The following is a 23,710-nucleotide window of genomic DNA, read 5'->3' as shown; positions in this document are numbered from 1 at the left end:
ACATATTCTACCTCGTGTTGCAATAGTTCAATGTTGTTTCAGTGTTGAAAGGGTATTTATGACCACTAAAGATTTATATTTGAAAACATTTTATATTTAAAGTGAACTGCATAAAACATGTTTTGTGAAAAATAAAACAAGTTCTTTCAAACATACAACCAATGTGTCCTTGTACTTCTACTGTGTCATAGTATTTAGGTTAATAGAGAGGGTGTTCTGCAACTTGTCAGCCATGTTTAATGCAATGCAGTGAGCAGTCACCTCCCACTTTTCATGATCTCATCTCTGTGTGCCTTTAAAACTGTCCTTTTCTTATGACACACAGAGTTTTGCAGGAAAAATCCGGCTTCTGTGTGAAAGGGGTCGACACGGGAAATACCCGGGTTTTTGCTCCTGTGTGAAAGGGGGTCAGCCCCTTGCTGTCTAGTTGTACCCGGGTTTTTGTATCCGGGAAATACCTGGGTTTTTGGGATTTTTCTGTGTGAAAGGGGTATAAGACTCCAAATCAGCTCATTGATTAATTATACATTTAGAACAAATGATGGATGAAAGCACACAGGCCGGCCGTTTTTTTCACCCTCATTGGACTTGTTTAATGCAATGCACCTTTGTATATTCACATGCATTCGCTTCATGCTGTAACCACTGTGCATAACAATTTGGAAACATGGCATACAGTGTATCATTTGATGTCTAAGTCATGTTTCCCATATTTTCGATTGCAAGATACAAGCCGGTTTGAGTGTTTGGAGCACATTTTAGCTAAAATTATCCTACGGGGCCTAACTTCATATGCTAAAGCCTGCCTATTTTGAATGGCGTAGTGGCCACTGCAACCTCCAAAAATATCAGGACTTACTACCCCAATAACCTGCTAAGTCACCCCTGAAATACTTACTTATTCACACTATTTTGTTCATTTGACTTGTTTCTAATTTGAAATGCCCATTTTTGTGGGGCCAAAAAGGTGCATCTTTAAAAGGCGATTTCTACGATCCCCCACTTTTGCGCGTCGGATCGCGACTTTTTCCGGAAACGCTGAAAAACCGCAATTTTCAGGAGAAGCGAGACGTACATCCTCCCCCTCTGCCGCCCACCCACCCAACTGACAGCCAGCAGACAAGCACAGAGAGTTCCGTGGGTCTGTCTGTGATGTCATAAAGGGCCTGCTGATCAATGGCCAGCTCTCTGATTGGCTGCTGTGTTTGATGGACAGATTGAATCTGGCAGCTGATTGGCTGTCTACGCTAAAGTGCATTACACACCCCTGATGGTACCACTGGCTAAGACTCCTCCTCAGCTCATTGATTAATTATAAATTAAGAACAAATGATGGATGAAAGCAGGCAGGCCGGCCATTTTTTTCACGCTCATTGGACTTGTTTAATGCAATGCACCTTTGTATATTCACATGCATTCGCTTCATGCTGTAACCACTGTGCATAACAATTTGGAAACATGGCATACAGTGTATCATTTGATGTCTAAGTCATGTTTCCCATATTTTCGATTGCAAGATACAAGCCGGTTTGAGTGTTTGGAGCACATTTTAGCTAAAATTGTCCTACGGGGCCTAACTGCATATGCTAAAGCCTGCCTATTTTGAATGGCGTAGTGGCCACTGCAACCTCCAAAAATATCAGGACTTACTACCCCAATAACCTGCTAACTCACCCCTGAAATACTTACTTATTCACACTATTTTGTTCATTTGACTTGTTTCTAATTTGAAATGCCCATTTTTGTGGGGCCAGAAAGGTGCGTCTTTAAAAGGCGATTTCTACGATACCCCACTTTTGCGCGTCGGACCGCGATTTTTACCGGAAACGCCGAAAAACCGCAATTTTCAGGAGAAACGAGACGTACATCCTCCCCCTCTGCCGCCCACCCACCCAACTGACAGCCAGCCAGCAGACAAGCACAGAGAGTTCCGTGGGTCTGTCTGTGATGTCATAAAGGGCCTGCTGCTCAATGGCCAGCTCTCTGATTGGCTGCTGTGTTTGATTGACAGATTGAATCTGGCAGCTGATTGGCTGTCTACGCTAAAGTGCATTACACACCCCTCATGGTACCACTGGCTAAGACTCCACCTCAGCTCATTGATTAATTATACATTTAGAACAAATGATGGATGAAAGCAGGCAGGCCAGCCATTTTTTTCACCCTCATTGGACTTGTTTAATGCAATGCACCTTTGTATATTCACATGCATTCGCTTCATGCTGTAACCACTGTGCATAACAATTTGGAAACATGGCATACAGTGTATCATTTGATGTCTAAGTCATGTTTCCCATATTTTCGATTGCAAGATACAAGCCGGTTTGAGTGTTTGGAGCACATATTAGCTAAAATTGTCCTACGGGGCCTAACTGCATATGCTAAAGCCTGCCTATTTTGAATGGCGTAGTGGCCACTGCAACCTCCAAAAATATCAGGACTTACTACCCCAATACCCTGCAAACTCACCCCTGAAATACTTACTTATTCACACTATTTTGTTCATTTGACTTGTTTCTAATTTGAAATGCCCATTTTTGTGGGGCCAGAAAGGTGCGTCTTTAAAAGGCGATTTCTACGATACCCCACTTTTGCGCGTCGGATCGCGACTTTTTCCGGAAACGCTGAAAAACCGCAATTTTCAGGAGAAGCGAGACGTACATCCTCCCCCTCTGCCGCCCACCCACCCAACTGACAGCCAGCAGACAAGCACAGAGAGTTCCGTGGGTCTGTCTGTGATGTCATAAAGGGCCTGCTGATCAATGGCCAGCTCTCTGATTGGCTGCTGTGTTTGATGGACAGATTGAATCTGGCAGCTGATTGGCTGTCTACGCTAAAGTGCATTACACACCCCTGATGGTACCACTGGCTAAGACTCCTCCTCAGCTCATTGATTAATTATAAATTTAGAACAAATGATGGATGAAAGCAGGCAGGCCGGCCATTTTTTTCACGCTCATTGGACTTGTTTAATGCAATGCACCTTTGTATATTCACATGCATTCGCTTCATGCTGTAACCACTGTGCATAACAATTTGGAAACATGGCATACAGTGTATCATTTGATGTCTAAGTCATGTTTCCCATATTTTCGATTGCAAGATACAAGCCGGTTTGAGTGTTTGGAGCACATATTAGCTAAAATTGTCCTACGGGGCCTAACTGCATATGCTAAAGCCTGCCTATTTTGAATGGCGTAGTGGCCACTGCAACCTCCAAAAATATCAGGACTTACTACCCCAATACCCTGCTAACTCACCCCTGAAATACTTACTTATTCACACTATTTTGTTCATTTGACTTGTTTCTAATTTGAAATGCCCATTTTTGTGGGGCCAGAAAGGTGCGTCTTTAAAAGGCGATTTCTACGATACCCCACTTTTGCGCGTCGGACCGCGATTTTTACCGGAAACGCCGAAAAACCGCAATTTTCAGGAGAAACGAGACGTACATCCTCCCCCTCTAACGCCCACCCACCCAACTGACAGCCAGCCAGCAGACAAGCACAGAGAGTTCCGTGGGTCTGTCTGTGATGTCATAAAGGGCCTGCTGATCAATGGCCAGCTCTCTGATTGGCTGCTGTGTTTGATTGACAGATTGAATCTGGCAGCTGATTGGCTGTCTACGCTAAAGTGCATTACACACCCCTCATGGTACCACTGGCTAAGACTCCACCTCAGCTCATTGATTAATTATACATTTAGAACAAATGATGGATGAAAGCAGGCAGGCCGGCCATTTTTTTCACCCTCATTGGACTTGTTTAATGCAATGCACCTTTGTATATTCACATGCATTCGCTTCATGCTGTAACCACTGTGCATAACAATTTGGAAACATGGCATACAGTGTATCATTTGATGTCTAAGTCATGTTTCCCATATTTTCGATTGCAAGATACAAGCCAGTTTGAGTGTTTGGAGCACATTTTAGCTAAAATTATCCTACGGGGCCTAACTTCATATGCTAAAGCCTGTCTATTTTGAATGGCGTAGTGGCCACTGCAACCTCCAAAAATATCAGGACTTACTACCCCAATAACCTGCTAACTCACCCCTGAAATACTTACTTATTCACACTATTTTGTTCATTTGACTTGTTTCTAATTTGAAATGCCCATTTTTGTGGGGCCAGAAAGGTGCGTCTTTAAAAGGCGATTTCTACGATACCCCACTTTTGCGCGTCGGACCGCGATTTTTACCGGAAACGCCGAAAAACCGCAATTTTCAGGAGAAACGAGACGTACATCCTCCCCCTCTGCCGCCCACCCGCCCAACTGACAGCCAGCCAGCAGACAAGCACAGAGAGTTCCGTGGGTCTGTCTGTGATGTCATAAAGGGCCTGCTGATCAATGGCCAGCTCTCTGATTGGCTGCTGTGTTTGATTGACAGATTGAATCTGGCAGCTGATTGGCTGTCTACGCTAAAGTGCATTACACACCCCTCATGGTACCACTGGCTAAGACTCCACCTCAGCTCATTGATTAATTATACATTTAGAACAAATGATGGATGAAAGCAGGCAGGCCAGCCATTTTTTTCACCCTCATTGGACTTGTTTAATGCAATGCACCTTTGTATATTCACATGCATTCGCTTCATGCTGTAACCACTGTGCATAACAATTTGGAAACATGGCATACAGTGTATCATTTGATGTCTAAGTCATGTTTCCCATATTTTCGATTGCAAGATACAAGCCGGTTTGAGTGTTTGGAGCACATTTTAGCTAAAATTATCCTACGGGGCCTAACTTCATATGCTAAAGCCTGCCTATTTTGAATGGCGTAGTGGCCACTGCAACCTCCAAAAATATCAGGACTTACTACCCCAATAACCTGCTAAGTCACCCCTGAAATACTTACTTATTCACACTATTTTGTTCATTTGACTTGTTTCTAATTTGAAATGCCCATTTTTGTGGGGCCAAAAAGGTGCATCTTTAAAAGGCGATTTCTACGATACCCCACTTTTGCGCGTCGGATCGCGACTTTTTCCGGAAACGCTGAAAAACCGCAATTTTCAGGAGAAGCGAGACGTACATCCTCCCCCTCTGCCGCCCACCCACCCAACTGACAGCCAGCAGACAAGCACAGAGAGTTCCGTGGGTCTGTCTGTGATGTCATAAAGGGCCTGCTGATCAATGGCCAGCTCTCTGATTGGCTGCTGTGTTTGATGGACAGATTGAATCTGGCAGCTGATTGGCTGTCTACGCTAAAGTGCATTACACACCCCTGATGGTACCACTGGCTAAGACTCCTCCTCAGCTCATTGATTAATTATAAATTTAGAACAAATGATGGATGAAAGCAGGCAGGCCGGCCATTTTTTTCACGCTCATTGGACTTGTTTAATGCAATGCACCTTTGTATATTCACATGCATTCGCTTCATGCTGTAACCACTGTGCATAACAATTTGGAAACATGGCATACAGTGTATCATTTGATGTCTAAGTCATGTTTCCCATATTTTCGATTGCAAGATACAAGCCGGTTTGAGTGTTTGGAGCACATTTTAGCTAAAATTGTCCTACGGGGCCTAACTGCATATGCTAAAGCCTGCCTATTTTGAATGGCGTAGTGGCCACTGCAACCTCCAAAAATATCAGGACTTACTACCCCAATAACCTGCTAACTCACCCCTGAAATACTTACTTATTCACACTATTTTGTTCATTTGACTTGTTTCTAATTTGAAATGCCCATTTTTGTGGGGCCAGAAAGGTGCGTCTTTAAAAGGCGATTTCTACGATACCCCACTTTTGCGCGTCGGACCGCGATTTTTACCGGAAACGCAGAAAAACCGCAATTTTCAGGAGAAACGAGACGTACATCCTCCCCCTCTGACGCCCACCCACCCAACTGACAGCCAGCCAGCAGACAAGCACAGAGAGTTCCGTGGGTCTGTCTGTGATGTCATAAAGGGCCTGCTGCTCAATGGCCAGCTCTCTGATTGGCTGCTGTGTTTGATTGACAGATTGAATCTGGCAGCTGATTGGCTGTCTACGCTAAAGTGCATTACACACCCCTCATGGTACCACTGGCTAAGACTCCACCTCAGCTCATTGATTAATTATACATTTAGAACAAATGATGGATGAAAGCAGGCAGGCCAGCCATTTTTTTCACCCTCATTGGACTTGTTTAATGCAATGCACCTTTGTATATTCACATGCATTCGCTTCATGCTGTAACCACTGTGCATAACAATTTGGAAACATGGCATACAGTGTATCATTTGATGTCTAAGTCATGTTTCCCATATTTTCGATTGCAAGATACAAGCCGGTTTGAGTGTTTGGAGCACATATTAGCTAAAATTGTCCTACGGGGCCTAACTGCATATGCTAAAGCCTGCCTATTTTGAATGGCGTAGTGGCCACTGCAACCTCCAAAAATATCAGGACTTACTACCCCAATACCCTGCTAACTCACCCCTGAAATACTTACTTATTCACACTATTTTGTTCATTTGACTTGTTTCTAATTTGAAATGCCCATTTTTGTGGGGCCAGAAAGGTGCGTCTTTAAAAGGCGATTTCTACGATACCCCACTTTTGCGCGTCGGATCGCGACTTTTTCCGGAAACGCTGAAAAACCGCAATTTTCAGGAGAAGCGAGACGTACATCCTCCCCCTCTGCCGCCCACCCACCCAACTGACAGCCAGCAGACAAGCACAGAGAGTTCCGTGGGTCTGTCTGTGATGTCATAAAGGGCCTGCTGATCAATGGCCAGCTCTCTGATTGGCTGCTGTGTTTGATGGACAGATTGAATCTGGCAGCTGATTGGCTGTCTACGCTAAAGTGCATTACACACCCCTGATGGTACCACTGGCTAAGACTCCTCCTCAGCTCATTGATTAATTATAAATTTAGAACAAATGATGGATGAAAGCAGGCAGGCCGGCCATTTTTTTCACGCTCATTGGACTTGTTTAATGCAATGCACCTTTGTATATTCACATGCATTCGCTTCATGCTGTAACCACTGTGCATAACAATTTGGAAACATGGCATACAGTGTATCATTTGATGTCTAAGTCATGTTTCCCATATTTTCGATTGCAAGATACAAGCCGGTTTGAGTGTTTGGAGCACATATTAGCTAAAATTGTCCTACGGGGCCTAACTGCATATGCTAAAGCCTGCCTATTTTGAATGGCGTAGTGGCCACTGCAACCTCCAAAAATATCAGGACTTACTACCCCAATACCCTGCTAACTCACCCCTGAAATACTTACTTATTCACACTATTTTGTTCATTTGACTTGTTTCTAATTTGAAATGCCCATTTTTGTGGGGCCAGAAAGGTGCGTCTTTAAAAGGCGATTTCTACGATACCCCACTTTTGCGCGTCGGACCGCGATTTTTACCGGAAACGCCGAAAAACCGCAATTTTCAGGAGAAACGAGACGTACATCCTCCCCCTCTAACGCCCACCCACCCAACTGACAGCCAGCCAGCAGACAAGCACAGAGAGTTCCGTGGGTCTGTCTGTGATGTCATAAAGGGCCTGCTGATCAATGGCCAGCTCTCTGATTGGCTGCTGTGTTTGATTGACAGATTGAATCTGGCAGCTGATTGGCTGTCTACGCTAAAGTGCATTACACACCCCTCATGGTACCACTGGCTAAGACTCCACCTCAGCTCATTGATTAATTATACATTTAGAACAAATGATGGATGAAAGCAGGCAGGCCGGCCATTTTTTTCACCCTCATTGGACTTGTTTAATGCAATGCACCTTTGTATATTCACATGCATTCGCTTCATGCTGTAACCACTGTGCATAACAATTTGGAAACATGGCATACAGTGTATCATTTGATGTCTAAGTCATGTTTCCCATATTTTCGATTGCAAGATACAAGCCGGTTTGAGTGTTTGGAGCACATTTTAGCTAAAATTATCCTACGGGGCCTAACTTCATATGCTAAAGCCTGCCTATTTTGAATGGCGTAGTGGCCACTGCAACCTCCAAAAATATCAGGACTTACTACCCCAATAACCTGCTAACTCACCCCTGAAATACTTACTTATTCACACTATTTTGTTCATTTGACTTGTTTCTAATTTGAAATGCCCATTTTTGTGGGGCCAGAAAGGTGCGTCTTTAAAAGGCGATTTCTACGATACCCCACTTTTGCGCGTCGGACCGCGATTTTTACCGGAAACGCCGAAAAACCGCAATTTTCAGAAAAAACGAGACGTACATCCTCCCCCTCTGCCGCCCACCCGCCCAACTGACAGCCAGCCAGCAGACAAGCACAGAGAGTTCCGTGGGTCTGTCTGTGATGTCATAAAGGGCCTGCTGATCAATGGCCAGCTCTCTGATTGGCTGCTGTGTTTGATTGACAGATTGAATCTGGCAGCTGATTGGCTGTCTACGCTAAAGTGCATTACACACCCCTCATGGTACCACTGGCTAAGACTCCACCTCAGCTCATTGATTAATTATACATTTAGAACAAATGATGGATGAAAGCAGGCAGGCCAGCCATTTTTTTCACCCTCATTGGACTTGTTTAATGCAATGCACCTTTGTATATTCACATGCATTCGCTTCATGCTGTAACCACTGTGCATAACAATTTGGAAACATGGCATACAGTGTATCATTTGATGTCTAAGTCATGTTTCCCATATTTTCGATTGCAAGATACAAGCCGGTTTGAGTGTTTGGAGCACATTTTAGCTAAAATTATCCTACGGGGCCTAACTTCATATGCTAAAGCCTGCCTATTTTGAATGGCGTAGTGGCCACTGCAACCTCCAAAAATATCAGGACTTACTACCCCAATAACCTGCTAACTCACCCCTGAAATACTTACTTATTCACACTATTTTGTTCATTTGACTTGTTTCTAATTTGAAATGCCCATTTTTGTGGGGCCAGAAAGGTGCGTCTTTAAAAGGCGATTTCTACGATACCCCACTTTTGCGCGTCGGACCGCGATTTTTACCGGAAACGCCGAAAAACCGCAATTTTCAGAAAAAACGAGACGTACATCCTCCCCCTCTGCCGCCCACCCGCCCAACTGACAGCCAGCCAGCAGACAAGCACAGAGAGTTCCGTGGGTCTGTCTGTGATGTCATAAAGGGCCTGCTGATCAATGGCCAGCTCTCTGATTGGCTGCTGTGTTTGATTGACAGATTGAATCTGGCAGCTGATTGGCTGTCTACGCTAAAGTGCATTACACACCCCTCATGGTACCACTGGCTAAGACTCCACCTCAGCTCATTGATTAATTATACATTTAGAACAAATGATGGATGAAAGCAGGCAGGCCAGCCATTTTTTTTCACCCTCATTGGACTTGTTTAATGCAATGCACCTTTGTATATTCACATGCATTCGCTTCATGCTGTAACCACTGTGCATAACAATTTGGAAACATGGCATACAGTGTATCATTTGATGTCTAAGTCATGTTTCCCATATTTTCGATTGCAAGATACAAGCCGGTTTGAGTGTTTGGAGCACATATTAGCTAAAATTGTCCTACGGGGCCTAACTGCATATGCTAAAGCCTGCCTATTTTGAATGGCGTAGTGGCCACTGCAACCTCCAAAAATATCAGGACTTACTACCCCAATACCCTGCTAACTCACCCCTGAAATACTTACTTATTCACACTATTTTGTTCATTTGACTTGTTTCTAATTTGAAATGCCCATTTTTGTGGGGCCAGAAAGGTGCGTCTTTAAAAGGCGATTTCTACGATACCCCACTTTTGCGCGTCGGATCGCGACTTTTTCCGGAAACGCTGAAAAACCGCAATTTTCAGGAGAAGCGAGACGTACATCCTCCCCCTCTGCCGCCCACCCACCCAACTGACAGCCAGCAGACAAGCACAGAGAGTTACGTGGGTCTGTCTGTGATGTCATAAAGGGCCTGCTGATCAATGGCCAGCTCTCTGATTGGCTGCTGTGTTTGATGGACAGATTGAATCTGGCAGCTGATTGGCTGTCTACGCTAAAGTGCATTACACACCCCTGATGGTACCACTGGCTAAGACTCCTCCTCAGCTCATTGATTAATTATAAATTTAGAACAAATGATGGATGAAAGCAGGCAGGCCGGCCATTTTTTTTCACCCTCATTGGACTTGTTTAATGCAATGCACCTTTGTATATTCACATGCATTCGCTTCATGCTGTAACCACTGTGCATAACAATTTGGAAACATGGCATACAGTGTATCATTTGATGTCTAAGTCATGTTTCCCATATTTTCGATTGCAAGATACAAGCCGGTTTGAGTGTTTGGAGCACATATTAGCTAAAATTGTCCTACGGGGCCTAACTGCATATGCTAAAGCCTGCCTATTTTGAATGGCGTAGTGGCCACTGCAACCTCCAAAAATATCAGGACTTACTACCCCAATACCCTGCTAACTCACCCCTGAAATACTTACTTATTCACACTATTTTGTTCATTTGACTTGTTTCTAATTTGAAATGCCCATTTTTGTGGGGCCAGAAAGGTGCGTCTTTAAAAGGCGATTTCTACGATACCCCACTTTTGCGCGTCGGACCGCGATTTTTACCGGAAACGCCGAAAAACCGCAATTTTCAGGAGAAACGAGACGTACATCCTCCCCCTCTAACGCCCACCCACCCAACTGACAGCCAGCCAGCAGACAAGCACAGAGAGTTCCGTGGGTCTGTCTGTGATGTCATAAAGGGCCTGCTGATCAATGGCCAGCTCTCTGATTGGCTGCTGTGTTTGATTGACAGATTGAATCTGGCAGCTGATTGGCTGTCTACGCTAAAGTGCATTACACACCCCTCATGGTACCACTGGCTAAGACTCCACCTCAGCTCATTGATTAATTATACATTTAGAACAAATGATGGATGAAAGCAGGCAGGCCGGCCATTTTTTTCACCCTCATTGGACTTGTTTAATGCAATGCACCTTTGTATATTCACATGCATTCGCTTCATGCTGTAACCACTGTGCATAACAATTTGGAAACATGGCATACAGTGTATCATTTGATGTCTAAGTCATGTTTCCCATATTTTCGATTGCAAGATACAAGCCGGTTTGAGTGTTTGGAGCACATTTTAGCTAAAATTATCCTACGGGGCCTAACTTCATATGCTAAAGCCTGCCTATTTTGAATGGCGTAGTGGCCACTGCAACCTCCAAAAATATCAGGACTTACTACCCCAATAACCTGCTAACTCACCCCTGAAATACTTACTTATTCACACTATTTTGTTCATTTGACTTGTTTCTAATTTGAAATGCCCATTTTTGTGGGGCCAGAAAGGTGCTTCTTTAAAAGGCGATTTCTACGATACCCCACTTTTGCGCGTCGGACCGCGATTTTTACCGGAAACGCTGAAAAACCGCAATTTTCAGAAAAAACGAGACGTACATCCTCCCCCTCTGCCGCCCACCCGCCCAACTGACAGCCAGCCAGCAGACAAGCACAGAGAGTTCCGTGGGTCTGTCTGTGATGTCATAAAGGGCCTGCTGATCAATGGCCAGCTCTCTGATTGGCTGCTGTGTTTGATTGACAGATTGAATCTGGCAGCTGATTGGCTGTCTACGCTAAAGTGCATTACACACCCCTCATGGTACCACTGGCTAAGACTCCACCTCAGCTCATTGATTAATTATACATTTAGAACAAATGATGGATGAAAGCAGGCAGGCCAGCCATTTTTTTCACCCTCATTGGACTTGTTTAATGCAATGCACCTTTGTATATTCACATGCATTCGCTTCATGCTGTAACCACTGTGCATAACAATTTGGAAACATGGCATACAGTGTATCATTTGATGTCTAAGTCATGTTTCCCATATTTTCGATTGCAAGATACAAGCCGGTTTGAGTGGTTGGAGCACATATTAGCTAAAATTGTCCTACGGGGCCTAACTGCATATGCTAAAGCCTGCCTATTTTGAATGGCGTAGTGGCCACTGCAACCTCCAAAAATATCAGGACTTACTACCCCAACACCCTGCTAACTCACCCCTGAAATACTTACTTATTCACACTATTTTGTTCATTTGACTTGTTTCTAATTTGAAATGCCCATTTTTGTGGGGCCAGAAAGGTGCGTCTTTAAAAGGCGATTTCTACGATACCCCACTTTTGCGCGTCGGACCGCGATTTTTACCGGAAACGCCGAAAAACCGCAATTTTCAGGAGAAACGAGACGTACATCCTCCCCCTCTAACGCCCACCCACCCAACTGACAGCCAGCCAGCAGACAAGCACAGAGAGTTCCGTGGGTCTGTCTGTGATGTCATAAAGGGCCTGTTGATCAATGGCCAGCTCTCTGATTGGCTGCTGTGTTTGATTGACAGATTGAATCTGGCAGCTGATTGGCTGTCTACGCTAAAGTGCATTACACACCCCTCATGGTACCACTGGCTAAGACTCCACCTCAGCTCATTGATTAATTATACATTTAGAACAAATGATGGATGAAAGCAGGCAGGCCGGCCATTTTTTTCACCCTCATTGGACTTGTTTAATGCAATGCACCTTTGTATATTCACATGCATTCGCTTCATGCTGTAACCACTGTGCATAACAATTTGGAAACATGGCATACAGTGTATCATTTGATGTCTAAGTCATGTTTCCCATATTTTCGATTGCAAGATACAAGCCGGTTTGAGTGTTTGGAGCACATTTTAGCTAAAATTATCCTACGGGGCCTAACTTCATATGCTAAAGCCTGCCTATTTTGAATGGCGTAGTGGCCACTGCAACCTCCAAAAATATCAGGACTTACTACCCCAATAACCTGCTAAGTCACCCCTGAAATACTTACTTATTCACACTATTTTGTTCATTTGACTTGTTTCTAATTTGAAATGCCCATTTTTGTGGGGCCAGAAAGGTGCGTCTTTAAAAGGCGATTTCTACGATACCCCACTTTTGCGCGTCGGACCGCGATTTTTACCGGAAACGCAGAAAAACCGCAATTTTCAGAAAAAACGAGACGTACATCCTCCCCCTCTGCCGCCCACCCGCCCAACTGACAGCCAGCCAGCAGACAAGCACAGAGAGTTCCGTGGGTCTGTCTGTGATGTCATAAAGGGCCTGCTGATCAATGGCCAGCTCTCTGATTGGCTGCTGTGTTTGATTGACAGATTGAATCTGGCAGCTGATTGGCTGTCTACGCTAAAGTGCATTACACACCCCTCATGGTACCACTGGCTAAGACTCCACCTCAGCTCATTGATTAATTATACATTTAGAACAAATGATGGATGAAAGCAGGCAGGCCGGCCATTTTTTTTCACCCTCATTGGACTTGTTTAATGCAATGCACCTTTGTATATTCACATGCATTCGCTTCATGCTGTAACCACTGTGCATAACAATTTGGAAACATGGCATACAGTGTATCATTTGATGTCTAAGTCATGTTTCCCATATTTTCGATTGCAAGATACAAGCCGGTTTGAGTGTTTGGAGCACATTTTAGCTAAAATTATCCTACGGGGCCTAACTTCATATGCTAAAGCCTGCCTATTTTGAATGGCGCAGTGGCCACTGCAACCTCCAAAAATATCAGGACTTACTACCCCAATAACCTGCTAACTCACCACTGAAATACTTACTTATTCACACTATTTTGTTCATTTGACTTGTTTCTAATTTGAAATGCCCATTTTTGTGGGGCCAGAAAGGTGCGTCTTTAAAAGGCGATTTCTACGATACCCCACTTTTGCGCGTTGGACCGCGATTTTTACCGGAAACGCTGAAAAACCTGCAATTTTCAGGAGAAACGAGACGTACATCCTCCCCCTCTGCCGCCCACCCACCCAACTGACAGCCAGCCAGCAGACAAGCACAGAGAGTTCCGTGGGTCTGTCTGTGATGTCATAAAGGGCCTGCTGATCAATGGCCAGCTCTCTGATTGGCTGCTGTGTTTGATTGACAGATTGAATCTGGCAGCTGATTGGCTGTCTACGCTAAAGTGCATTACACACCCCTCATGGTACCACTGGCTAAGACTCCACCTCAGCTCATTGATTAATTATACATTTAGAACAAATGATGGATGAAAGCAGGCAGGCCGGCCATTTTTTTCACCCTCATTGGACTTGTTTAATGCAATGCACCTTTGTATATTCACATGCATTCGCTTCATGCTGTAACCACTGTGCATAACAATTTGGAAACATGGCATACAGTGTATCATTTGATGTCTAAGTCATGTTTCCCATATTTTCGATTGCAAGATACAAGCCGGTTTGAGTGTTTGGAGCACATTTTAGCTAAAATTGTCCTACGGGGCCTAACTGCATATGCTAAAGCCTGCCTATTTTGAATGGCGTAGTGGCCACTGCAACCTCCAAAAATATCAGGACTTACTACCCCAATAACCTGCTAACTCACCCCTGAAATACTTACTTATTCACACTATTTTGTTCATTTGACTTGTTTCTAATTTGAAATGCCCATTTTTGTGGGGCCAGAAAGGTGCGTCTTTAAAAGGCGATTTCTACGATACCCCACTTTTGCGCGTCGGACCGCGATTTTTACCGGAAACGCCGAAAAACCACAATTTTCAGGAGAAACGAGACGTACATCCTCCCCCTCTGCCGCCCACCCACCCAACTGACAGCCAGCCAGCAGACAAGCACAGAGAGTTCCGTGGGTCTGTCTGTGATGTCATAAAGGGCCTGCTGATCAACGGCCAGCTCTCTGATTGGCTGCTGTGTTTGATTGACAGATTGAATCTGGCAGCTGATTGGCTGTCTACGATAAAGTGCATTACACACCCCTCATGGTACCACTGGCTAAGACTCCACCTCAGCTCATTGATTAATTATACATTTAGAACAAATGATGGATGAAAGCAGGCAGGCCGGCAATTTTTTTCACCCTCATTGGACTTGTTTAATGCAATGCACCTTTGTATATTCACATGCATTCGCTTCATGCTGTAACCACTGTGCATAACAATTTGGAAACATGGCATACAGTGTATCATTTGATGTCTAAGTCATGTTTCCCATATTTTCGATTGCAAGATACAAGCCGGTTTGAGTGTTTGGAGCACATTTTAGCTAAAATTGTCCTACGGGGCCTAACTGCATATGCTAAAGCCTGCCTATTTTGAATGGCGTAGTGGCCACTGCAACCTCCAAAAATATCAGGACTTACTACCCCAATAACCTGCTAACTCACCCCTGAAATACTTACTTATTCACACTATTTTGTTCATTTGACTTGTTTCTAATTTGAAATGCCCATTTTTGTGGGGCCAAAAAGGTGCGTCTTTAAAAGGCGATTTCTACGATACCCCACTTTTGCGCGTCGGACCGCGATTTTTACCGGAAACGCCGAAAAACCACAATTTTCAGGAGAAACGAGACGTACATCCTCCCCCTCTGCCGCCCACCCACCCAACTGACAGCCAGCCAGCAGACAAGCACAGAGAGTTCCGTGGGTCTGTCTGTGATGTCATAAAGGGCCTGCTGATCAATGGCCAGCTCTCTGATTGGCTGCTGTGTTTGATTGACAGATTGAATCTGGCAGCTGATTGGCTGTCTACGCTAAAGTGCATTACACACCCCTCATGGTACCACTGGCTAAGACTCCACCTCAGCTCATTGATTAATTATACATTTAGAACAAATGATGGATGAAAGCAGGCAGGCCGGCCATTTTTTTCACCCTCATTGGACTTGTTTAATGCAATGCACCTTTGTATATTCACATGCATTCGCTTCATGCTGTAACCACTGTGCATAACAATTTGGAAACATGGCATACAGTGTATCATTTGATGTCTAAGTCATGTTTCCCATATTTTCGATTGCAAGATACAAGCCGGTTTGAGTGTTTGGAGCACATTTTAGCTAAAATTGTCCTACGGGGCCTAACTGCATATGCTAAAGCCTGCCTATTTTGAATGGCGTAGTGGCCACTGCAACCTCCAAAAATATCAGGACTTACTACCCCAATAACCTGCTAACTCACCCCTGAAATACTTACTTATTCACACTATTTTGTTCATTTGACTTGTTTCTAATTTGAAATGCCCATTTTTGTGGGGCCAGAAAGGTGCGTCTTTAAAAGGCGATTTCTACGATACCCCACTTTTGCGCGTCGGACCGCGATTTTTACCGGAAACGCCGAAAAACCACAATTTTCAGGAGAAACGAGACGTACATCCTCCCCCTCTGCCGCCCACCCACCCAACTGACAGCCAGCCAGCAGACAAGCACAGAGAGTTCCGTGGGTCTGTCTGTGATGTCATAAAGGGCCTGCTGATCAACGGCCAGCTCTCTGATTGGCTGCTGTGTTTGATTGACAGATTGAATCTGGCAGCTGATTGGCTGTCTACGCTAAAGTGCATTACACACCCCTCATGGTACCACTGGCTAAGACTCCACCTCAGCTCATTGATTAATTATACATTTAGAACAAATGATGGATGAAAGCAGGCAGGCCGGCCATTTTTTTCACCCTCATTGGACTTGTTTAATGCAATGCACCTTTGTATATTCACATGCATTCGCTTCATGCTCTAACCACTGTGCATAACAATTTGGAAACATGGCATACAGTGTATCATTTGATGTCTAAGTCATGTTTCCCATATTTTCGATTGCAAGATACAAGCCGGTTTGAGTGTTTGGAGCACATTTTAGCTAAAATTATCCTACGGGGCCTAACTTCATATGCTAAAGCCTGCCTATTTTGAATGGCGTAGTGGCCACTGCAACCTCCAAAAATATCAGGACTTACTACCCCAATAACCTGCTAAGTCACCCCTGAAATACTTACTTATTCACACTATTTTGTTCATTTGACTTGTTTCTAATTTGAAATGCCCATTTTTGTGGGGCCAAAAAGGTACATCTTTAAAAGGCGATTTCTACGATACCCCACTTTTGCGCGTCGGACCGCGACTTTTTCCGGAAACGCTGAAAAACCGCAATTTTCAGGAGAAACGAGACGTACATCCTCCCCCTCTGCCGCCCACCCACCCAACTGACAGCCAGCAGACAAGCACAGAGAGTTCCGTGGGTCTGTCTGTGATGTCATAAAGGGCCTGCTGATCAATGGCCAGCTCTCTGATTGGCTGCTGTGTTTGATGGACAGATTGAATCTGGCAGCTGATTGGCTGTCTACCCTAAGTGCATTACACACCCCTGATGGTACCACTGGCTAAGACTCCTCCTCAGCTCATTGATTAATTATAAATTTAGAACAAATGATGGATGAAAGCAGGCAGGCCGGCCATTTTTTTCACCCTCATTGGACTTGTTTAATGCAATGCACCTTTGTATATTCACATGCATTCGCTTCATGCTGTAACCACTGTGCATAACAATTTGGAAACATGGCATACAGTGTATCATTTGATGTCTAAGTCATGTTTCCCATATTTTCGATTGCAAGATACAAGCCGGTTTGAGTGTTTGGAGCACATTTTAGCTAAAATTATCCTACGGGGCCTAACTTCATATGCTAAAGCCTGCCTATTTTGAATGGCGTAGTGGCCACTGCAACCTCCAAAAATATCAGGACTTACTACCCCAATAACCTGCTAAGTCACCCCTGAAAAACTTACTTATTCACACTATTTTGTTCATTTGACTTGTTTCTAATTTGAAATGCCCATTTTTGTGGGGCCAGAAAGGTGCTTCTTTAAAAGGCGATTTCTACGATACCCCACTTTTGCGCGTCGGACCGCGATTTTTACCGGAAACGCCGAAAAACCGCAATTTTCAGGAGAAACGAGACGTACATCCTCCCCCTCTGCCGCCCACCCACCCAACTGACAGCCAGCCAGCAGACAAGCACAGAGAGTTCCGTAGGTCTGTCTGTGATGTCATAAAGGGCCTGCTGATCAATAGCCAGCTCTCTGATTGGCTGCTGTGTTTGATTGACAGATTGAATCCGGCAGCTGATTGGCTGTCTACCCTAAGTGCATTACACACCCCTGATGGTACCACTGGCTAAGACTCCAAATCAGCTCATTGATTAATTATAAATTTAGAACAAATGATGGATGAAAGCAGGCAGGCCGGCCATTTTTTTCACGCTCATTGGACTTGTTTAATGCAATGCACCTTTGTATATTCACATGCATTCGCTTCATACTGTAACCACTGTGCATAACAATTTGGAAACATGGCATACAGTGTATCATTTGATGTCTAAGTCATGTTTCCCATATTTTCGATTGCAAGATACAAGCCGGTTTGAGTGTTTGGAGCACATTTTAGCTAAAATTATCCTACGGGGCCTAACTTCATATGCTAAAGCCTGCCTATTTTGAATGGCGTAGTGGCCACTGCAACCTCCAAAAATATCAGGACTTACTACCCCAATAACCTGCTAAGTCACCCCTGAAAAACTTACTTATTCACACTATTTTGTTCATTTGACTTGTTTCTAATTTGAAATGCCCATTTTTGTGGGGCCAGAAAGGTGCTTCTTTAAAAGGCGATTTCTACGATACCCCACTTTTGCGCGTCGGACCGCGATTTTTACCGGAAACGCCGAAAAACCGCAATTTTCAGGAGAAACGAGACGTACATCCTCCCCCTCTGCCGCCCACCCACCCAACTGACAGCCAGCCAGCAGACAAGCACAGAGAGTTCCGTAGGTCTGTCTGTGATGTCATAAAGGGCCTGCTGATCAATAGCCAGCTCTCTGATTGGCTGCTGTGTTTGATTGACAGATTGAATCCGGCAGCTGATTGGCTGTCTACGCTAAAGTGCATTACACACCCCTCATGGTACCACTGGCTAAGACTCCAAATCAGCTCATTGATTAATTATAAATTTAGAACAAATGATGGATGAAAGCAGGCAGGCCGGCCATTTTTTTCACGCTCATTGGACTTGTTTAATGCAATGCACCTTTGTATATTCACATGCATTCGCTTCATACTGTAACCACTGTGCATAACAATTTGGAAACATGGCATACAGTGTATCATTTGATGTCTAAGTCATGTTTCCCATATTTTCGATTGCAAGATACAAGCCGGTTTGAGTGTTTGGAGCACATTTTAGCTAAAATTGTCCTACGGGGCCTAACTGCATATGCTAAAGCCTGCCTATTTTGAATGGCGTAGTGGCCACTGCAACCTCCAAAAATATCAGGACTTACTACCCCAATACCCTGCTAACTCACCCCTGAAATACTTACTTATTCACACTATTTTGTTCATTTGACTTGTTTCTAATTTGAAATGCCCATTTTTGTGGGGCCAGAAAGGTGCGTCTTTAAAAGGCGATTTCTACGATACCCCACTTTTGCGCGTCGGATCGCGACTTTTTCCGGAAACGCTGAAAAACCGCAATTTTCAGGAGAAGCGAGACGTACATCCTCCCCCTCTGCCGCCCACCCACCCAACTGACAGCCAGCAGACAAGCACAGAGAGTTCCGTGGGTCTGTCTGTGATGTCATAAAGGGCCTGCTGATCAATGGCCAGCTCTCTGATTGGCTGCTGTGTTTGATGGACAGATTGAATCTGGCAGCTGATTGGCTGTCTACGCTAAAGTGCATTACACACCCCTGATGGTACCACTGGCTAAGACTCCTCCTCAGGTCATTGATAAATTATTAATTTAGAACAAATGATGGATGAAAGCAGGCAGGCCGGCCATTTTTTTCACGCTCATTGGACTTGTTTAATGCAATGCACCTTTGTATATTCACATGCATTCGCTTCATGCTGTAACCACTGTGCATAACAATTTGGAAACATGGCATACAGTGTATCATTTGATGTCTAAGTCATGTTTCCCATATTTTCGATTGCAAGATACAAGCCGGTTTGAGTGTTTGGAGCACATTTTAGCTAAAATTGTCCTACGGGGCCTAACTGCATATGCTAAAGCCTGCCTATTTTGAATGGCGTAGTGGCCACTGCAACCTCCCAAAATATCAGGACTTACTACCCTAATAACCTGCTAACTCACCCCTGAAATACTTACTTATTCACACTATTTTGTTCATTTGACTTGTTTCTAATTTGAAATGCCCATTTTTGTGGGGCCAGAAAGGTGCGTCTTTAAAAGGCGATTTCTACGATTCCCCACTTTTGCGCGTCGGACTGCGATTTTTACCGGAAACGCCGAAAAACCGCAATTTTCAGGAGAAACGAGACGTACATCCTCCCCCTCTGCCGCCCACCCACCCAACTGACAGCCAGCCAGCAGACAAGCACAGAGAGTTCCGTGGGTCTGTCTGTGATGTCATAAAGGGCCTGCTGATCAATGGCCAGCTCTCTGATTGGCTGCTGTGTTTGATTGACAGATTGAATCTGGCAGCTGATTGGCTGTCTACGCTAAAGTGCATTACACACCCCTCATGGTACCACTGGCTAAGACTCCACCTCAGCTCATTGATTAATTATACATTTAGAACAAATGATGGATGAAAGCAGGCAGGCCAGCCATTTTTTTCACCCTCATTGGACTTGTTTGATGCAATGCACCTTTGTATATTCACATGCATTCGCTTCATGCTGTAACCACTGTGCATAACAATTTGGAAACATGGCATACAGTGTATCATTTGATGTCTAAGTCATGTTTCCCATATTTTCGATTGCAAGATACAAGCCGGTTTGAGTGTTTGGAGCACATTTTAGCTAAAATTGTCCTACGGGGCCTAACTGCATATGCTAAAGCCTGCCTATTTTGAATGGCGTAGTGGCCACTGCAACCTCCCAAAATATCAGGACTTACTACCCTAATAACCTGCTAACTCACCCCTGAAATACTTACTTATTCACACTATTTTGTTCATTTGACTTGTTTCTAATTTGAAATGCCCATTTTTGTGGGGCCAGAAAGGTGCGTCTTTAAAAGGCGATTTCTACGATACCCCACTTTTGCGCGTCGGACTGCGATTTTTACCGGAAACGCCGAAAAACCGCAATTTTCAGGAGAAACGAGACGTACATCCTCCCCCTCTGCCGCCCACCCACCCAACTGACAGCCAGCCAGCAGACAAGCACAGAGAGTTCCGTGGGTCTGTCTGTGATGTCATAAAGGGCCTGCTGATCAATGGCCAGCTCTCTGATTGGCTGCTGTGTTTGATTGACAGATTGAATCTGGCAGCTGATTGGCTGTCTACGCTAAAGTGCATTACACACCCCTCATGGTACCACTGGCTAAGACTCCACCTCAGCTCATTGATTAATTATACATTTAGAACAAATGATGGATGAAAGCAGGCAGGCCAGCCATTTTTTTCACCCTCATTGGACTTGTTTGATGCAATGCACCTTTGTATATTCACATGCATTCGCTTCATGCTGTAACCACTGTGCATAACAATTTGGAAACATGGCATACAGTGTATCATTTGATGTCTAAGTCATGTTTCCCATATTTTCGATTGCAAGATACAAGCCGGTTTGAGTGTTTGGAGCACAGATTAGCTAAAATTGTCCTACGGGGCCTAACTGCATATGCTAAAGCCTGCCTATTTTGAATGGCGTAGTGGCCACTGCAACCTCCAAAAATATCAGGACTTACTACCCCAATACCCTGCTAACTCACCCCTGAAATACTTACTTATTCACACTATTTTGTTCATTTGACTTGTTTCTAATTTGAAATGCCCATTTTTGTGGGGCCAGAAAGGTGCGTCTTTAAAAGGCGATTTCTACGATACCCCACTTTTGCGCGTCGGACCGCGATTTTTACCGGAAACGCCGAAAAACCGCAATTTTCAGGAGAAACGAGACGTACATCCTCCCCCTCTAACACCCACCCACCCAACTGACAGCCAGCCAGCAGACAAGCACAGAGAGTTCCGTGGGTCTGTCTGTGATGTCATAAAGGGCCTGCTGATCAATGGCCAGCTCTCTGATTGGCTGCTGTGTTTGATTGACAGATTGAATCTGGCAGCTGATTGGCTGTCTACGCTAAAGTGCATTACACACCCCTCATGGTACCACTGGCTAAGACTCCACCTCAGCTCATTGATTAATTATACATTTAGAACAAATGATGGATGAAAGCAGGCAGGCCGGCCATTTTTTTCACCCTCATTGGACTTGTTTAATGCAATGCACCTTTGTATATTCACATGCATTCGCTTCATGCTGTAACCACTGTGCATAACAATTTGGAAACATGGCATACAGTGTATCATTTGATGTCTAAGTCATGTTTCCCATATTTTCGATTGCAAGATACAAGCCGGTTTGAGTGTTTGGAGCACATTTTAGCTAAAATTGTCCTACGGGGCCTAACTTCATATGCTAAAGCCTGCCTATTTTGAATTGGCGTAGTGGCCACTGCAACCTCCAAAAATATCAGGACTTACTACCCCAATAACCTGCTAACTCACCCCTGAAATACTTACTTATTCACACTATTTTGTTCATTTGACTTGTTTCTAATTTGAAATGCCCATTTTTGTGGGGCCAAAAAGGTGCATCTTTAAAAGGCGATTTCTATGATACCCCACTTTTGCGCGTCGGACCGCGACTTTTTCCGGAAACGCTGAAAAACCGCAATTTTCAGGAGAAATGAGACGTACATCCTCCCCCTCTGCCGCCCACCCACCCAACTGACAGCCAGCAGACAAGCACAGAGAGTTCCGTGGGTCTGTCTGTGATGTCATAAAGGGCCTGCTGATCAATGGCCAGCTCTCTGATTGGCTGCTGTGTTTGATGGACAGATTGAATCTGGCAGCTGATTGGCTGTCTACCCTAAGTGCATTACACACCCCTGATGGTACCACTGGCTAAGACTCCTCCTCAGCTCATTGATTAATTATAAATTTAGAACAAATGATGGATGAAAGCAGGCAGGCCGGCCATTTTTTTCACCCTCATTGGACTTGTTTAATACAATGCACCTTTGTATATTCACATGCATTCGCTTCATGCTGTAACCACTGTGCATAACAATTTGGAAACATGGCATACAGTGTATCATTTGATGTCTAAGTCATGTTTCCCATATTTTCGATTGCAAGATACAAGCCGGTTTGAGTGTTTGGAGCACATTTTAGCTAAAATTATCCTACGGGGCCTAACTTCATATGCTAAAGCCTGCCTATTTTGAATGGCGTAGTGGCCACTGCAACCTCCAAAAATATCAGGACTTATTACCCCAATAACCTGCTAAGTCACCCCTGAAAAACTTACTTATTCACACTATTTTGTTCATTTGACTTGTTTCTAATTTGAAATGCCCATTTTTGTGGGGCCAGAAAGGTGCTTCTTTAAAAGGCGATTTCTACGATACCCCACTTTTGCGCGTCGGACCGCGATTTTTACCGGAAACGCCGAAAAACCGCAATTTTCAGGAGAAACGAGACGTACATCCTCCCCCTCTGCCGCCCACCCACCCAACTGACAGCCAGCCAGCAGACAAGCACAGAGAGTTCCGTAGGTCTGTCTGTGATGTCATAAAGGGCCTGCTGATCAATAGCCAGCTCTCTGATTGGCTGCTGTGTTTGATTGACAGATTGAATCCGGCAGCTGATTGGCTGTCTACGCTAAAGTGCATTACACACCCCTCATGGTACCACTGGCTAAGACTCCAAATCAGCTCATTGATTAATTATACATTTAGAACAAATGATGGATGAAAGCAGGCAGGCCGGCCATTTTTTTCACCCTCATTGGACTTGTTTAATGCAATGCACCTTTGTATATTCACATGCATTCGCTTCATGCTGTAACCACTGTGCATAACAATTTGGAAACATGGCATACAGTGTATCA

The sequence above is a fragment of the Crinia signifera genome, chromosome 7 (assembly GCF_055691185.1).
Source record: "Crinia signifera chromosome 7, ASM5569118v1, whole genome shotgun sequence".
Lineage (NCBI taxonomy): Eukaryota > Metazoa > Chordata > Amphibia > Anura > Myobatrachidae > Crinia > Crinia signifera.
Note: the sequence above shows the minus strand (reverse complement) of the source record.